This window comes from Lissotriton helveticus, chromosome 9 (assembly GCF_964261635.1).
Source record: "Lissotriton helveticus chromosome 9, aLisHel1.1, whole genome shotgun sequence".
Classification (NCBI taxonomy): domain Eukaryota; kingdom Metazoa; phylum Chordata; class Amphibia; order Caudata; family Salamandridae; genus Lissotriton; species Lissotriton helveticus.
Window position 1 is genome coordinate 513,671,815 of NC_136070.1, and position 14,301 is coordinate 513,686,115.

Below are 14,301 nucleotides of genomic sequence, written 5' to 3' on the forward strand. Positions count from 1 at the left end.
CCAGAGATCACAAAGCAAAACAAAAAATGAAAGAATATGCCGACAAAAGGAGAAATGCAACAGAACACCAGCTGGCTGAAGGGGATCTGGTGGTAGTGCGACAGAAACAACAAAGGAAGTCGGACAGTCCATTCTCAAGAGACCCGCTGGTTGTGACTAATGTGAAGGGGTCAATGGTGACTGCAGCTTCAGACAACAGGAAAATAACAAGGAACAGCTCCCACTTCAAGGAAATGAAAGTGGAGGAAGAAGAACGTGCAATAACAACTGAAGACAGGGAACAAGAACAAAGACCAAAAAGGGAGACAGTACTAACAAAAGAGGAAAACGGAGGACAAGAACAGAGCAGAGAACAAAGACCAAAAAGGGAGTGCAAGAAGACAAGAAGACTACTGGAAGAAATGTAGAGACTTCTCTCTCTCTCTCTCTCTCTCTCTCTCTCTCTCTCTCTCTCTCTCTCTCTCTCTCTCTCTCTCTCTCTCTCTCTCTCTCTCTCTCTCTCTCTCTCTCTCTCTCTCTCTCTCTCTCTCTCTCTCTCTCTCTCTCTCTCTCTCTCTCTCTCTCTCTCTCTCTCTCTCTCCCTGGGCCAAGGACTTGCACATGGGACAAAAACATTCTGTTTGCAACAAAGGGGGAGATGTGGTGACTTGACCACCATCCCAGGGCACTAGGACCCTGTGGGCCACGGGGCAGCGTCCAGGTCACTGGACACGACTTCCTGTGGGCAGACAGGAAGAGGACACTTAACATCAGGACGACGAAGAGGACGGACGCAAGAGGCACCCTGAGCACCCTTAGTAATAAAGAGATATAAACCGGTACCTGGCTCCTGTGTATTCATTGCCGAGCTAAGGCACCAATACACGACAAGCTACATCTTAGGAAAGGCCACAGTTGCGGATCTTATTATGCTGTGAGCGATTCTCAGAGTCATCAATCTTATCTAGCAGCATTTGGTGCTGTTGTTTTGGGGCATTAATCCAAATGGCCTGTTGGTCCTTGTTAGAAATGGGGGTCTCTAGTTGGCTCTAGTCAGAGTAAGGGGGAAACACACTCAAGATAACCCATGCTCACCCCCATGGTAGCTTTGCACGAGCAGACAGGTTTATCTTCAAGGCAATGTGTAAAGTTTTTGTACCAACACGCTGAGTAACACAGTGATAACACCACAAATGTACACCACACAGGTTTAGAAAAATACAGTACTTTTATCAAAGTTTCACAAGACCAAAACAACAAAAATCCAACATACACAATGGAAGTTATTCTTTGAAATGTTCTTTGGAAGGTATTCATAAAAAAACAAACTTATAGAGGGGCGTGGCCAAGATGGTGACTTGATCGGATGCGCCTTCCCGGAGCTCCCGCCGACAGCCAGATTTAGCACAGGCCCTGGGCCCCAAATAGCGATCATCGGCGCCCGGTTTTAGTGGGTTCACCCCCGAGAACACGGGGAGCAGCAGGAAACAGGTGCTTGGTGAGCTGGGGAGGATCGACGCGGCCGGCGGCTGGCGAGACGGACGTGGAGGCTGGCGTGAGCCACGGAAGACACAGCGCTGTGGTGCCCGCCTGACCAGGTGCCTGCACGGGTGACGGTCCGGAGGCAGTAACGGGAGCAGTGGCCCACGAGGGGGCGATCGACGGTGCGGCTTGCGGCCAGCCGCCAGACTTTGGCCGCGGAGGAGATGGCAATCCGGCTGCCCGCCATCTTATGAGTGCGGGAGGCCGCTGAGCGAGAAGACCTGGGGAACGCTCTGGGGCAGCGGCGGCAGCTCTATCCAGCGGCCTGCCTGCTGGGAAGCGGATCGCGGCGGCTGCCCAGCGCGTTGGGAGACACCAGAGGCAGCGCGGGCACTCCAGCGGCAAAACAGAGGTGAGCCGCCATTTTGTGACGGGGTAGGGCGGAGGTGACCCGGACTACCAATCTCCCCGGTCCCTTGGTAGCGGAGAGTGGATAGCAGGTGGCAGGAGCGAGGGGAGCCCTGAGGGTCACGGGAAGGAGCTATTTGCAATTCGGCGGCCGTGGAGCCTGAGGCACCTGGTTTCACCCGCGGGGGGGTCATCAGCAACGCGGCCCTGCAGGAGATGTCCCGGCGGTAAAGCGGGGAGCAGATGTTAGTCCCCCGACCCTCGTGGGGAGGAACAGACGTCTGGACTTGGCCGAGTGGGATCAGGGCCACCGGTGAACGGCAAGGGCAGATTTGAGAGCAGACGCCTGGAGCTACAAGGGCGCGTGCGGAAGCCCAGAGGAGCAGAGGAGCTGGGGTACGGGGAAGATTCTCTGGGGCGGCCTAGAAAGGGCACCACGCGAGCCCAAGCCTGGGCCTAGTGCCACTACAGCGAAGCAGGCCTGGCCCCCTCTGAAGCCGGTGGCGCAACTTGAAGAAATCCCCTTATGAGTGAGCGGCTGTGGATCTCTCGGTGAGACGGCGGTTGTGAGGGTGCAGGAGGAGGGCCGCAGCACCTGGTGGGCCTAGGCAGCGAGCAAGGCCCTAGCGGAATCCGGTGTCACTGGAGCCCAGGGATGTCCACCACGAGGGTGAGGAAGGAGAAAACAGTCAAAGACCTTTTCGCTAAGGCCCAGACAGCTCAACAGGCCATGGGCATGGCAACCAACGCAGCCCGACAATGTCGGAACAGGCGGAGGGCGCGGAACCGATCACTAAAGAGTTCCTGGAGTCGCTCTTCACCACTCTGCGGGGGGACATACATGCCCTTCAGAAGGAGTTTGCGTAGGAAATCAAGGACGTCCCCAAAGATGTGGATGGCATAGGAGAACGGGTGGCGGACCTGGAGACGAAGAGTGATTCCAGGGATACCGAAATGGAGGCGTTCCGTCAGGAGATAGTCCGGATTCACGACCAGCAAGTGGATCTCCAGTCACATGTGGAAGATTTGGAGAATCGCTCCCGTCGCTATAATGTCCGTATCCGGGGTGTAACGATGACTGAGGACACCAGGGACCTCTTTGGCTTCACCGGAGCGCTGTTTCCCCACATCCTGGGATGCCCAGCAGAAACAGAAATAAGGATTGACCACGTACATAGGGTGGGTTCCCCGCGCACCACCTCTGCCCAACCAATGGACATTCTCGCTTGCATGCAGGACTTTCGCACCAAAGAAGAGATATTGTTGAAAGTGCAACAGAAGCACCCTCTGTCCTTTCAGGGGCAGTCCCCTGTCCTATTTCAAGATTTGTCCGCCCTTACCCTGCAGAAACAACGCTGCTTCAAGCCCGTCACGACCTACCTTCAGCAACAGAACATTTCCTACAGCTGGGGTCATCCCTTCTGTCTGATTTTCAAAAATGATAATAAACTGCATCAACCGGTCTCTGACGGAAGCATGTTGATTACTGGGTCTCGAGCTGCCAGTTGAAACGGAAGAGGTGGAGGGGCCTACAACAGAGGCAGATAATGGAAGACCGCGTTGGCGACAACAGTACAGAAGACGTCGGGTCCGGAAGCCGCCGGCAGCAGAGATCAAAGATGGCCAGAGGGCAGCGGTGGAGGCAATGTCATCGGGTGCCGAGGCGTCTCATCCCAGTTGACTTTGGGGATAGCTCATTCTGGCAGGGTCTTCTATGCTTCCAGTAGTATGCTGTCGGCGGGGGGGAGGGTACTCTTCGATCTGACAGACTACCCCGGTGTTACCTTCTACCACCCATCTCCGGAGGATGGACAATGTTGTTGACTATATCCTTTTTGTTGGGGGGGGATCTTCTTATTGCTAAACTGCGAGTACTTGGGGGTAGGTTAATTGGGGGAGGGGGGTTCCAGGTCCACGAATGAGTGTATGTGTGTGGGACGGGCTGAGGCAAGTGGCGAACGATTGCTGGAGTGTAGATGCATCCCTACACAGGGACACAGAGAATCCGGGGTTGATGATTGATTATGCCAGCGACTGAATTGCGTCTTCTTACCCTGAATGTCTGGGGCCTAAACAACCCCGTGAAGCGGCGGGCAGTCCTCTCTTTCCTGGAGAATTCAAAGGCCGATATTTGTCTATTTCAGGAAACGCACCTCCTAGCCAAAGACTGCTTCAGGATGAAGTCGCGCTGCTTCCCGCTTCAGTTCTTCTCCTCGGGGCCCAATAAGACTGCAGGGGTGACGATTTTGGTGGCCCAGCACTTTAGGGGGAGGGTTGGGAGGAAGGTGGCGGAAACACGAGGCAGATTACTCTCCTATAGCTTTTCACTGGGGGATATCTCCTTCACTGTTAGCTCAGTCTACGCACCCAATGAGGGACAGGAGAAATTCTTCCATCAGGCACTTACTGAGGCAGCGGCTGCACCAGACAGGCATGTTTTGATCGGGGACCTGAACCTAGTGTTTGACAATCTATTGGACAGGTCAGGGCAGTGCACCATGCAGGCAGGTACCTTATCCCGAGAGGGGCTGGCCAGATTGGAGGAGATGGGGTTAGTTGACCTCTGTCGCAGCTTTCACCCGGGACTATTCCTATTACTCTAATGCCCAGAAAACCTACGCGAGATTAGAATATTTTCTATCCTCCACATCACTCAGAGCACTGGCGACAGAGGTAGAGTTTGGTGCTGCGGTGCTCTCAGACCACGCACCGTTAGCGGTGGTGTTCTCCTTCCCACCAGTGACTAGAGCTGCGCGTTGCTGTAGACTGCGCGATACATTGCTACACCGCAAGGACACTGTAGAGAGAATCAAAGGGACTATAAAAAACTATTTATCACATCATCGCACCGCAGACACATCTCTGGCTACACACTGGGCGGCGCTCAAGGCTGTTCTACGCGGGGGATTTATAGCGGTCTCAGCAACGGGAAATTCAGAGAGGGCGCACAAACGCGAGGAATTGACGTTAAGGACGAGGGAGCTAGAGCAGATGCACCAGAGGACATGAGCGCCTACGGTGTGGAAACAACTCTGCCAAATACGACAACAGTTGGCGGCCTTGGACCAGGACAGGGCAGAATTTGCGGCGCTAAGGACATGGCACAGGTACTACACCGGGAGGACAGGTGCGGGCGCCTGTTGGGACGAGCGCTCTGGGAAATTCAACAGCGGCACATGGTACAAGAGATCGCCACACGGGATGGGGTGCGCAACACTGACGATGGTGCTACAGCAAAGGTTTTCGGGGACTTTTATACTTCCCTCTATGCGGGGGCACAGCTCGATCCCGCAAACAGTGAGGCCTTTCTAGAGTCGGTCTCCCTCCCGGCCCTGTCAAAGGACCAAGCTGAACTTCTGGACGGTAAAATTCGACCTTCAGAGGTCATTTCGGCGATCTCACGCCTTAAGTTGGCTAAGGCCCTGGGCCCGGATGGGTTCACAGCAATTTTCTACAAAACTTTCTGCCCCCAGGTAGCACCACTATTGACAGCTTTATTGAATTCATTTGAGGAACCCGGAGCAATTCGCGGGACCTACTAGATGCCACCATTTCGGTCATCCCCAAACCGGGAAAAGACCGCATACAATGTGGGGCGTATCGCCCCATATCTCTCCTTAATGTCGATCTTAAAATTTACACTGGCATTCTGGCTGCACGGTTGGCACCGTTTATGCAGGGGCTGATAGAGCCAGATCAAGCGGGATTTATCCCAGAGCGCCAAACGGTTGACAACACCAAAAGGGCCCTGCATCTGATAGAGAAGGCCACATGCACCGACGGGGAATACATGATGCTCGGGATTGACGCAGAAAAAGCATTTGACCGGGTCCACTGGCCATATTTGGAGCGAGTCCTGATAAAAGCAGGGATAGGAGTGAAGTTCAGAACTTGGGTGCTGAACTGTTATACCTTCCCCACAGCGGCGGTGAGGGTCAACTGGTGCTCCTTGCCGCATTTTCCCATTGAACGGGGGATGCGGCAGGGTGTCCACTGTCGCCGCTGTTGTTCGCGCTTTTTATGGAGCCATTGGCACAGGCATTGAGAACAGACCCGCGGGTGCAGGGGATTAAGTTTGGTGCGTATGTACACACGATAAGCTTATATGCGGACGATGTCCTTCTCTCACTAGGCTCCCCCAAGGCCTCACTGTCGGCATGTGCGGAGATCCTGGAGGGTTTTGCTGGAGCGGCAGGCTTCAAGGTTAACATGTCGAAAAAGGTGGCTCTAGATCTCTCGCTCGATGGGCAGTCGCGAGCCTACTTGCAGGCACATTTCCCCTTCTGGTGGGCGTCGGAGTTTCTCCCATCCTTGAGAATCCAGTTGGCGAACACTCTGCAAGGAACGGTGCGTATCAACTATGCCAGGTTGCGTCAGACGCTTCGCACGGAGCTCGGCAGATGGAGGCATCTTCCTCTGTCCTGGCTGGGTAGGGTAGCTGCCGTAAAAATGAACATCTTGCCGCAAATTCTATATATCTTTCATGCTATCCCGCTCTGTCCCCCGGAGGGATGGATCAGACAGACACAGTCAGAACTCGCCCAATTCATTTGGAATGGCAAACGCCCGCGAATTAAGCTCAGACTGGCCATGCTGCCGCTGGAGAAAGGGGGCCTGGGTCTCCCGGATCTGCGGCTCTACTACCAGGCGGCCCAACTCCGGACCTTGGTGGAATGGAGCAGGTGGGAGTCAGAAAAACATTGGCTCTTCCAAGACCAGGCAGTGGCGGGCCGACCACTACTGGAAGTCCCCTTCCTTTACAAGGCGCAGCATCCTGCTAATCTATATGCTTCGTTTGTCACGCGAGTGCCCATGGAAGTCTGGGACCAGACTAATACGAAGCACGAGTTGACCACATTTCCGTCCCCACTTACACCGCTGATAGAAAACCAAGATTTCGGGCCGGGACGAGACACTCAGGCCTTTGCCAGGTGGCGTCTGGCAGGGTGCAGATACTTGTTCCATTTGTACACGAGGGAGGGGATAGCCCCCTTCGAGTGTCTACGGCGGGAGTATGGTCTGCCGGAGACGGAGTGGCTCCGTTATCTGCAAGTGCGGCACTGGGCACTCAATGCTCAGGTACGGGCAGAGGCGGATCGAAAGCTTAGCCCTTATGAATATTGGCTGATCACGTGGACGACGGACAAACGGCTCATCTCAGACCTATACCGCATGTTGCTGGAGCGGTTCGCTCATGTGAATAATCCAAGCAGGGCCCGCTGGGAGAGGGAACTAGGTCGGATGCTCAGTGGCAAGGAATGGGAGGGCATCTACTACCAAGCAAGACACTCAGCTTACCACATGGGACTGACAGACACCTTTACCAAACTAGTGACATATTAGTATTACACTCCGGAGAGGCTGCACGAAATGGACCCCACGAAGGATGCCACCTGTTGGCGGGGCTGTGGTGAAAAGGGTACGTTAGTTCACCTGTTATGGGAATGTGCCCAGATCCAGGGATATTGGAAACTGGTTCTGGACGAGGTAAATGCACACTTTGATACAGAAATCCCAAGGTTCCCTGCTTCAGTCCTACTGGGTCTGCCGAATGCTCTAACTTACCCGTTGAAATCGCGTAGGGGTAGACTTATTGCTATAGCCCTGGGCTCTGCAGTTCAGAACGTTTTATCTTTCTGGCACACCACACACATTCCCACATTCCAGGGGTGTTTTGTTCGCCTTTGGTCAGTGCTAGGCATGGAAAAATTATCCAAAATTAAAGCTGGGGAAGGGTCCAAGTACGCAGAACTGTGGCAGCCGTTCCTTTCCCTGTTGGCTACAGAATTCAGAGAGGTGACATGTCCCCGGTATCTGCGTTTGCTACGCCTGTCACAGGTTGATCCTTGAGATGCTCTGGTGTGGATGGATGTTTGCATGTGTGTGGATTCTGGACCTGGAACGGGGGAGGTGGGTTGGTTAGATTGGGGGGCAGACGGGGGTGGGGGCTGGGGGTTGGATTAGGGTATTGTTTTTTCTTCTTGTTGCAGACTCGACTCTATAGTTCTCCCGGGAGGGGGAGGGCCTGGCGGGTCTCTGGGGCTGTTTAACCGTAGCTGTCATAGCATTTCAATGCCTCTTCCGTTGTATTGCATATTCATGGTCCGCAGAGTATTATTGTTCATGTGCGAGCTGCTTTTTCAATAAAAAGATTTAATACTAAAAACAAACTTATAGTTTCTGTATTCCTTGTATTAATCAAATAAAATATCACCAATCAGTTCTCCTAAGTATCTGCACGCGGGGCTCTTGTGGCTGGGGGACTTTCGCCCACAAGCCTGCTGGCTCCATGGTCAGTGATTGCAAAAGTATGCCCCCAAATGCTGAAACAAACAGATTCCGAGGAACAGGCCTTGGTGCCACAACTCTTCTGATGTGCCTGTACGGGCCGTACGTATTGCTTTAAGAAGGGAGACCCCACCACTTAGGTAAAGGCTTGCACAGTCCCCGGCAGGCCCACTAACCAGACCACAACAGCCCTGCTATCACGTAATAGGCCCACGGCCACACAATATGCGGCCGCTCAGATATTAGGCTTCGATCACACTCGCACATTTCCTGGGCAGGTCCACCAACCAGACCAATGCCCAAAACAGTTCTCGCCGATTCCAAACCCACCCAAGGCAACACGCAAGTGGCAGTGTTGATCTGCACGTTACCTGGGGAGCCGGTATCTCGCTGCTGTCTGCACCTTAGTTGGTTCCTGGACGTGAGTCCTCTTCCCGAGGACGCTTCACGGGGGAAGAGGGACAGCCTTCCCGCACTCAAGCGCGGCTTCCCTCTCTGGCTCGGCACTGAGGTCCTGTTGGGCGGCTCCCTCTTCGGTGGGCACGTCTTGGGCGATTCCCAGTTGCCAGGCAACGCCTCGCTGCCGAGGAGCACAGCATGGCTTTCACTTCGCTGATGACTTGGGCCAGCGGCGGTGACGGGACACGCTGCAATTTGATCAGATTCACTTCTGCAAAACTGCTCGCAGTCACAAGCTGGGTGTTGGCACACACACTCAGTGGCATAGAGGCGATCTCACAAGTGAAGCTTTTCTTAGTAATGACGGGCTTCACGAAGGTTATGCACTGTGTCCAGACACACGCACACAGTGTTACAGAGATCTTGGAAACTTTGGTGTTGCTGAGTTTCCACAACAGTAGGCCAGCTCTCCTCAGGCCCTTGGAGATTTCCTTTCAAGTAGGGGACACAGCACACAGCAAAGTCCTCTTCCTTCCTTTGGCAGAATAGCAACTGCAGGTCAGCCCCAGAACAAACAGAAAGGGCAGTCCTTCTTCTCAGTGTCTTCCGCTCTTCTCCTCATCAAAGGTTCTTCTTGATTCCAGGATGATCTAAAGTATCAGGGGTTTCAGCTCAAATATATATGTCTTTGTTCTCTAGGTGTAAGGGGTCCTGAACCCAGTCCGAACCAGTTCTGGGTGCACTCTGCCAGTGCACAAGTTCTTTGTCAATGTGGGCCAGGGTCTTCAGATGCACCGCAGGAGGTGGAGACAGTCTTTTGTGGAAGACAGGCACAGCCGTAGTCAGGGACAGGTACTACTCCTCCCACTACTCCAAATGCAGATTGGCCTATTCGGCCAAGGCTGACTCACCCAGACTCCTGGAGCCACTCCAGCCCCTATCACTTCAAAGCCAGACAGTCAATCAACACCCAGGCAGAGGCACACAGAAAGGTTGAACAAGAAAATAGCCACCTTCTAAAAGTGCTATTTTCAAACACAGAATTAAAAAACCATCCTTACTAAAAGATGTGTTATTGAATTCTGAGTTCAGGGTACCAGACTCCAATTTCCATTTCACTCATACGGGAAGATATGCTTGTAAAATGTCACACAGCATTTCCCATTCTGTCCTATGGGCACATTAGCCTTTCAATAGTGAAAAACTAAATTGGCAGTATTTCACTATCAGGACATGGTACACACACCAGTACATGTCCTACCTTTCACATACACTGCACCCTGCCCAGGGGGGTACTTTGGGCCTTTCATAGGGGTGTCCTATGTGTAAGGAAAGGGATGTGGTTGCACTTGCCAAGTCAACATGGCAGTTAGCAAAATGCGCGCAGGCACTGCGGTGGCAGGCCTGTGACACCTTTTTAGGGCTACTCATGTGGGTTGCACAATCAGTGCTGCAGGCCCACTAATAGCATTTGACTTAGCAGCCCTGGCACGAGTAGTGCACCTTACTAGGGACCTACTGGTAAACAAATCTGCCAATCAGGGAGAACCAGCCACAGTATCAATATATACAGGGAGCACTTGCACGTTGACACTGATCAGCAGTGGCAAAGTACCCAAAGCAACTAAGCCAGCAAAAACTAAATCCAGCACAGCATCAAAAACATAGGAGGTAGAGGCAAAAAGTCAAAGAAAACTACACCAAGGAGGCCACGTCTAACAGTCCTCTTCATGGTCATAGTCAGCCAAGGAGTTCTATACATGATCTAGTCACACTTCAGTTATTTGAAGAGAATGAGCCAAGTGCCTGTTTAAAGTCTTTTTGAAATCCAGATACAGCGTCGGTATGTCACCTTTTTTAATAGGTGCCAGAAAGTCAGGGGTCTCAATAGCTTCAGAAGATTTAATGACTTCCTCTCCCTTTTACACATTTGGCAAAACAGATTTCTGGGCCTGTAGTACGTCCTTAATTGAGGCCACTTTTGGATGGATTTTTTTGATTGATTTGTCACCATGGCCAATAGCTAAAGTGCCAGACTAGCCATGCCAGAAGCCAAGTCTTACGTTTAAAGTTATTGTGCCTGTGGTTGCCAGCCACTACAATTATACCCAGCGGCGTAGCTTTGTCAATAAGATTGGGGGGTGAACTTCAGATTTTCGGACAATCAGGCTGGCATAAAATGTTTAAATACAAAGCAGGGTGCATGAGAGGAGCCTAAGGGGCAGTGGAAAGGGAAAGGAAACTGGATTGGTAGGTGTACTAAGAGAAAAAACACAATATTTTGTAAAATACCCAATAATTTGAGGACCTTCTAAACCAAGAGGGAAGAGTGTATGTATGTGTGTGAGTGTGTTTTTGTCTGTGTGTATGTACAAAATTTTGGTGAAATCCAACTGATATCTCATTGCCCTAACCGACAATGATGCCAAACTTTACGCCAGCTTGTTACTCTATGATCTTAGAGCCTGGGCAGCGAAATGCCAGATCATTCCAAGAAATCAATGCAGCTTTAGCGATAAATTAGGTACTACCTCAACTCTGATAGCATTGGCCCTCATGTGCGACACATCAATCAGAAATAAAAGGGTGCTTTAGTCCTGCTTTGTGGACTTCAAAGCCGCTTTTGACAGCATAACAAGAGGTCCCCTTTTGTCACAAACTGCGGGGCTGGTGTCAGCCAGGTGCCTTGTCGAGAACAATTTAACAGCTTGTGAGACGGAAGACGAGGAACCGGCGGACCGGAAGTATGAAGAAATGGGCTGGGACGTTAGAAAAAGACTGGAAACAGCCCGCGGTCTAGTTGTGCTTGGTGACGTCAGAGCATCAACACTAGAGGAGGACCATAAGAACGAGGAAACAAACACTGGATGGCGGCGCAGTTCGAAAACAGAGAGCAGCGGAGCGGAACCGAGGAGGCAAGGAGAAGCAGACGGCACGTACAAGGAGCAGAGAGGAGCGGAGGACAAGAAGTGCGAGGAGCGGCCCATTGGAGACCCGGAAGGCCCAGCGTTACTGTACAACACTTTCATACCTGGCGGCCCAAGGAAGGGAGAGGACGCCCCGGGTCCCAACGCCACGGCCCTGCTTCCGGGTCGTGGCCCAAGGCAAGTGGCCCTAAGGGGATCGTTTTGGTGGGGTCGGTGGGGGGGGCATGAATAATTGATGCACTGGTTCTTGTTGGCAATTCCCCACACAATATACACACCCCTGACCCTTTCCCATCCCCACACAAACGCTGGGTAAATGTGGCACAAGTAAAAGTAGAGAAGGGCCGACCCAAGCTAATCCCGGCCCTTTCTTTTCTTTTCTTTTCCCTTCTTTGGAGGCCGGCTGGAACAAACCCAGGGGGCTGGAAGACAAGACCTAAGACGCCCTGGACAAGAAGCGGTCTGAATATCCAAAAACCCAACCTGGACTACTCCATTTGTTTTATTGAACTTAGAACCTATTCCTTAGAAGCATTTGTTGAACAGCAGGAGTCCTGCTAATAAAAGTTTTTTCTTTGAACCCGACCTTTTTGTGTCTGACCCTCTGGCCACCTACACAGCTGTATACTAACTCCAGGGTGCAGGTCTAACAAGGAGATGGCTCTTGTATCTCAAGGAAGATCCCTACAAATTCTGTGCTGAAGCAAGTCTGCATGCTTGTTGAAACGCCTTGGTGAAGCAAATTGCCACCCGCCCAAAATGGGTGGCCAATGTATGACCCATTTGCTATATGCAGATGGTCTTGTGCTCCTCAGCCAGACAAAGATCTGCCTTCAGTAGAAGCTTTTCACCCTGCATGCCTATACTGTCAGGAGCAGGCTGGAAATCAATCAAACAAAAAATAGGACAGTCACATTCAGGCCAAAATTAACCTGTCATAGCAGGTGGTAGCTTAATGGTGTATGGCTCCACCCCAGAAAGATTATATCTGGGCATCCTCCTAGACAGTAAAGGATCCTTCACATCTCACCTGGGTTCGATAAACATCAGAGGTTCTAGCTTAATGTATGCTCTTTAAGTTGTCGCCTTGAAACTACGAGGACCAAGCCTTGACCCCCTTCTCCAGGTGATGAAAGCAAAGGTCATCCCCGCACTAACCCATAGGAGTGAAATTACCCTGAGCTGGGAGGCTAGGACAGTAGACAAACTGATTACCTGACTTTACAAAGCTGTTCTCCACCTTCCAAAGGGAGAATCACCAGCGCAAGTGAGACTCAAGTACAGCATTACAAAACAGCACTGGGCCAGGGGCTGCTGTTTCCTTAACTTCTGCCACAGGCTCAGTTTTACACCAGTAGATTCCATGCATGGCCAAATCTGGTGCGAATTTGAGGGCACCGGTCCAACATCGTCATTCAGGCAACATCTTGATAACAAACTGTCTGAATTCTCATTGACTGTGGCTTGGAGCAAACATCTTTCTCATCAGGTTTTCAAGAAACTAACATCTACGGTAAAAAAAACTGTCACTAAGTAAGTGCTCTAAGGCATGGTCAGTTATCAATTCCTATTTCTCCAGCAAGCAGCAGAATTATATCACCTGTATTTACCCTTTGTGGATTAAGGCTAGACTTTTGGCATTAAGACTGGGTGAGCGGAATCTCCTGTGTGCTCATCTCTTGCATGGCGTCACTCAGTACCCCACGACACAAGATGGCATCTTTGTGGCCAAGGAAAAGAAACTCTAATCCACATCCTATGTATCTGCCCTTCATTGCTGCAGCAAAGGCGAATCCTTTACTCCGTCCCAACTTCATCCGACTTGAAGTTCGCACCTGCTTGCAGGCAGTTATTGCTAGCCTGAATCCTTTTAACTCATTACTACATATCAAAACTGTCAAGTTTCTCCGGATGGTTCAACCAATCAATCAATCAGTGATCTCATTAATGATGACTACTCACCCGTGAAGGTCTTAAGGTGCTTAGTGTGATGGGGGGGTCTGCGGTTCAGTCGAAGAGCCGGGTCTTGAGAATATTCCTGAATTGCGGCCGTGATAGTCATTGCCTGAGGTGCAGAGGCAGGGAGTTCCAGGTCTTTGCAGCAAGGTAAAGTAAAGTAAAGTCCACATTTGTAAAGCGCACAATCACCCGTAAGGGTCTCTAGGCGCTGGGGGCCGTCGGGAAGATTAAGCGAGCTATTGCCCAGAGTCACATGGTGCTGGGCTAACCTGCCGCCGGAGCCGGGGATCGAACCGTGATCCCCAGCTTCCAGTGTCAGTCGCCCTGGCCGCGGCGCCACAAGGTAGGAGAAGGATGATGATGATGGCCAGGGTCTATTGGGCGGAGTGGAGATGTTTGGTGGGAGTGTTGAAGGAGCTGCGGGGGTGGAGGTATGCCGGTCCGGCATTGTGGGGGGCTTTGTAGGTGTGCGTAAGAAGCTTGAAGGTGATTCTTTTGTTGACAGGTAGCCAGTGAAGGTCTCTCAGATGGCCGGTGATGTAATTACAATGTGGGATGTTCAGGATGAGTTTGGCGGAGGTGTTCTGGACGGTCTGCAGTTTCGCCGCCATCCAGAGTTTCTGGGTGGTGCCAACATAGAGTGTCTTGCTGTAGTCTAGTCTGCTGCTGACAGGCGCATGGGTGACCACTTTCCTGGACTCAGTGGAGATCCACTTGAAGATCTTATAAAGAAGGCAGAGTGTGTGGAAGCAGGAGGAGGAGACTGCATTTATTTGGTGGTTCATTGAGAATGAGGACTCTTGCGTGGTCCATGGGTGTGGGGGGGATTCTGAGAGCTGCGGGCCACCAAGAGTTGTCC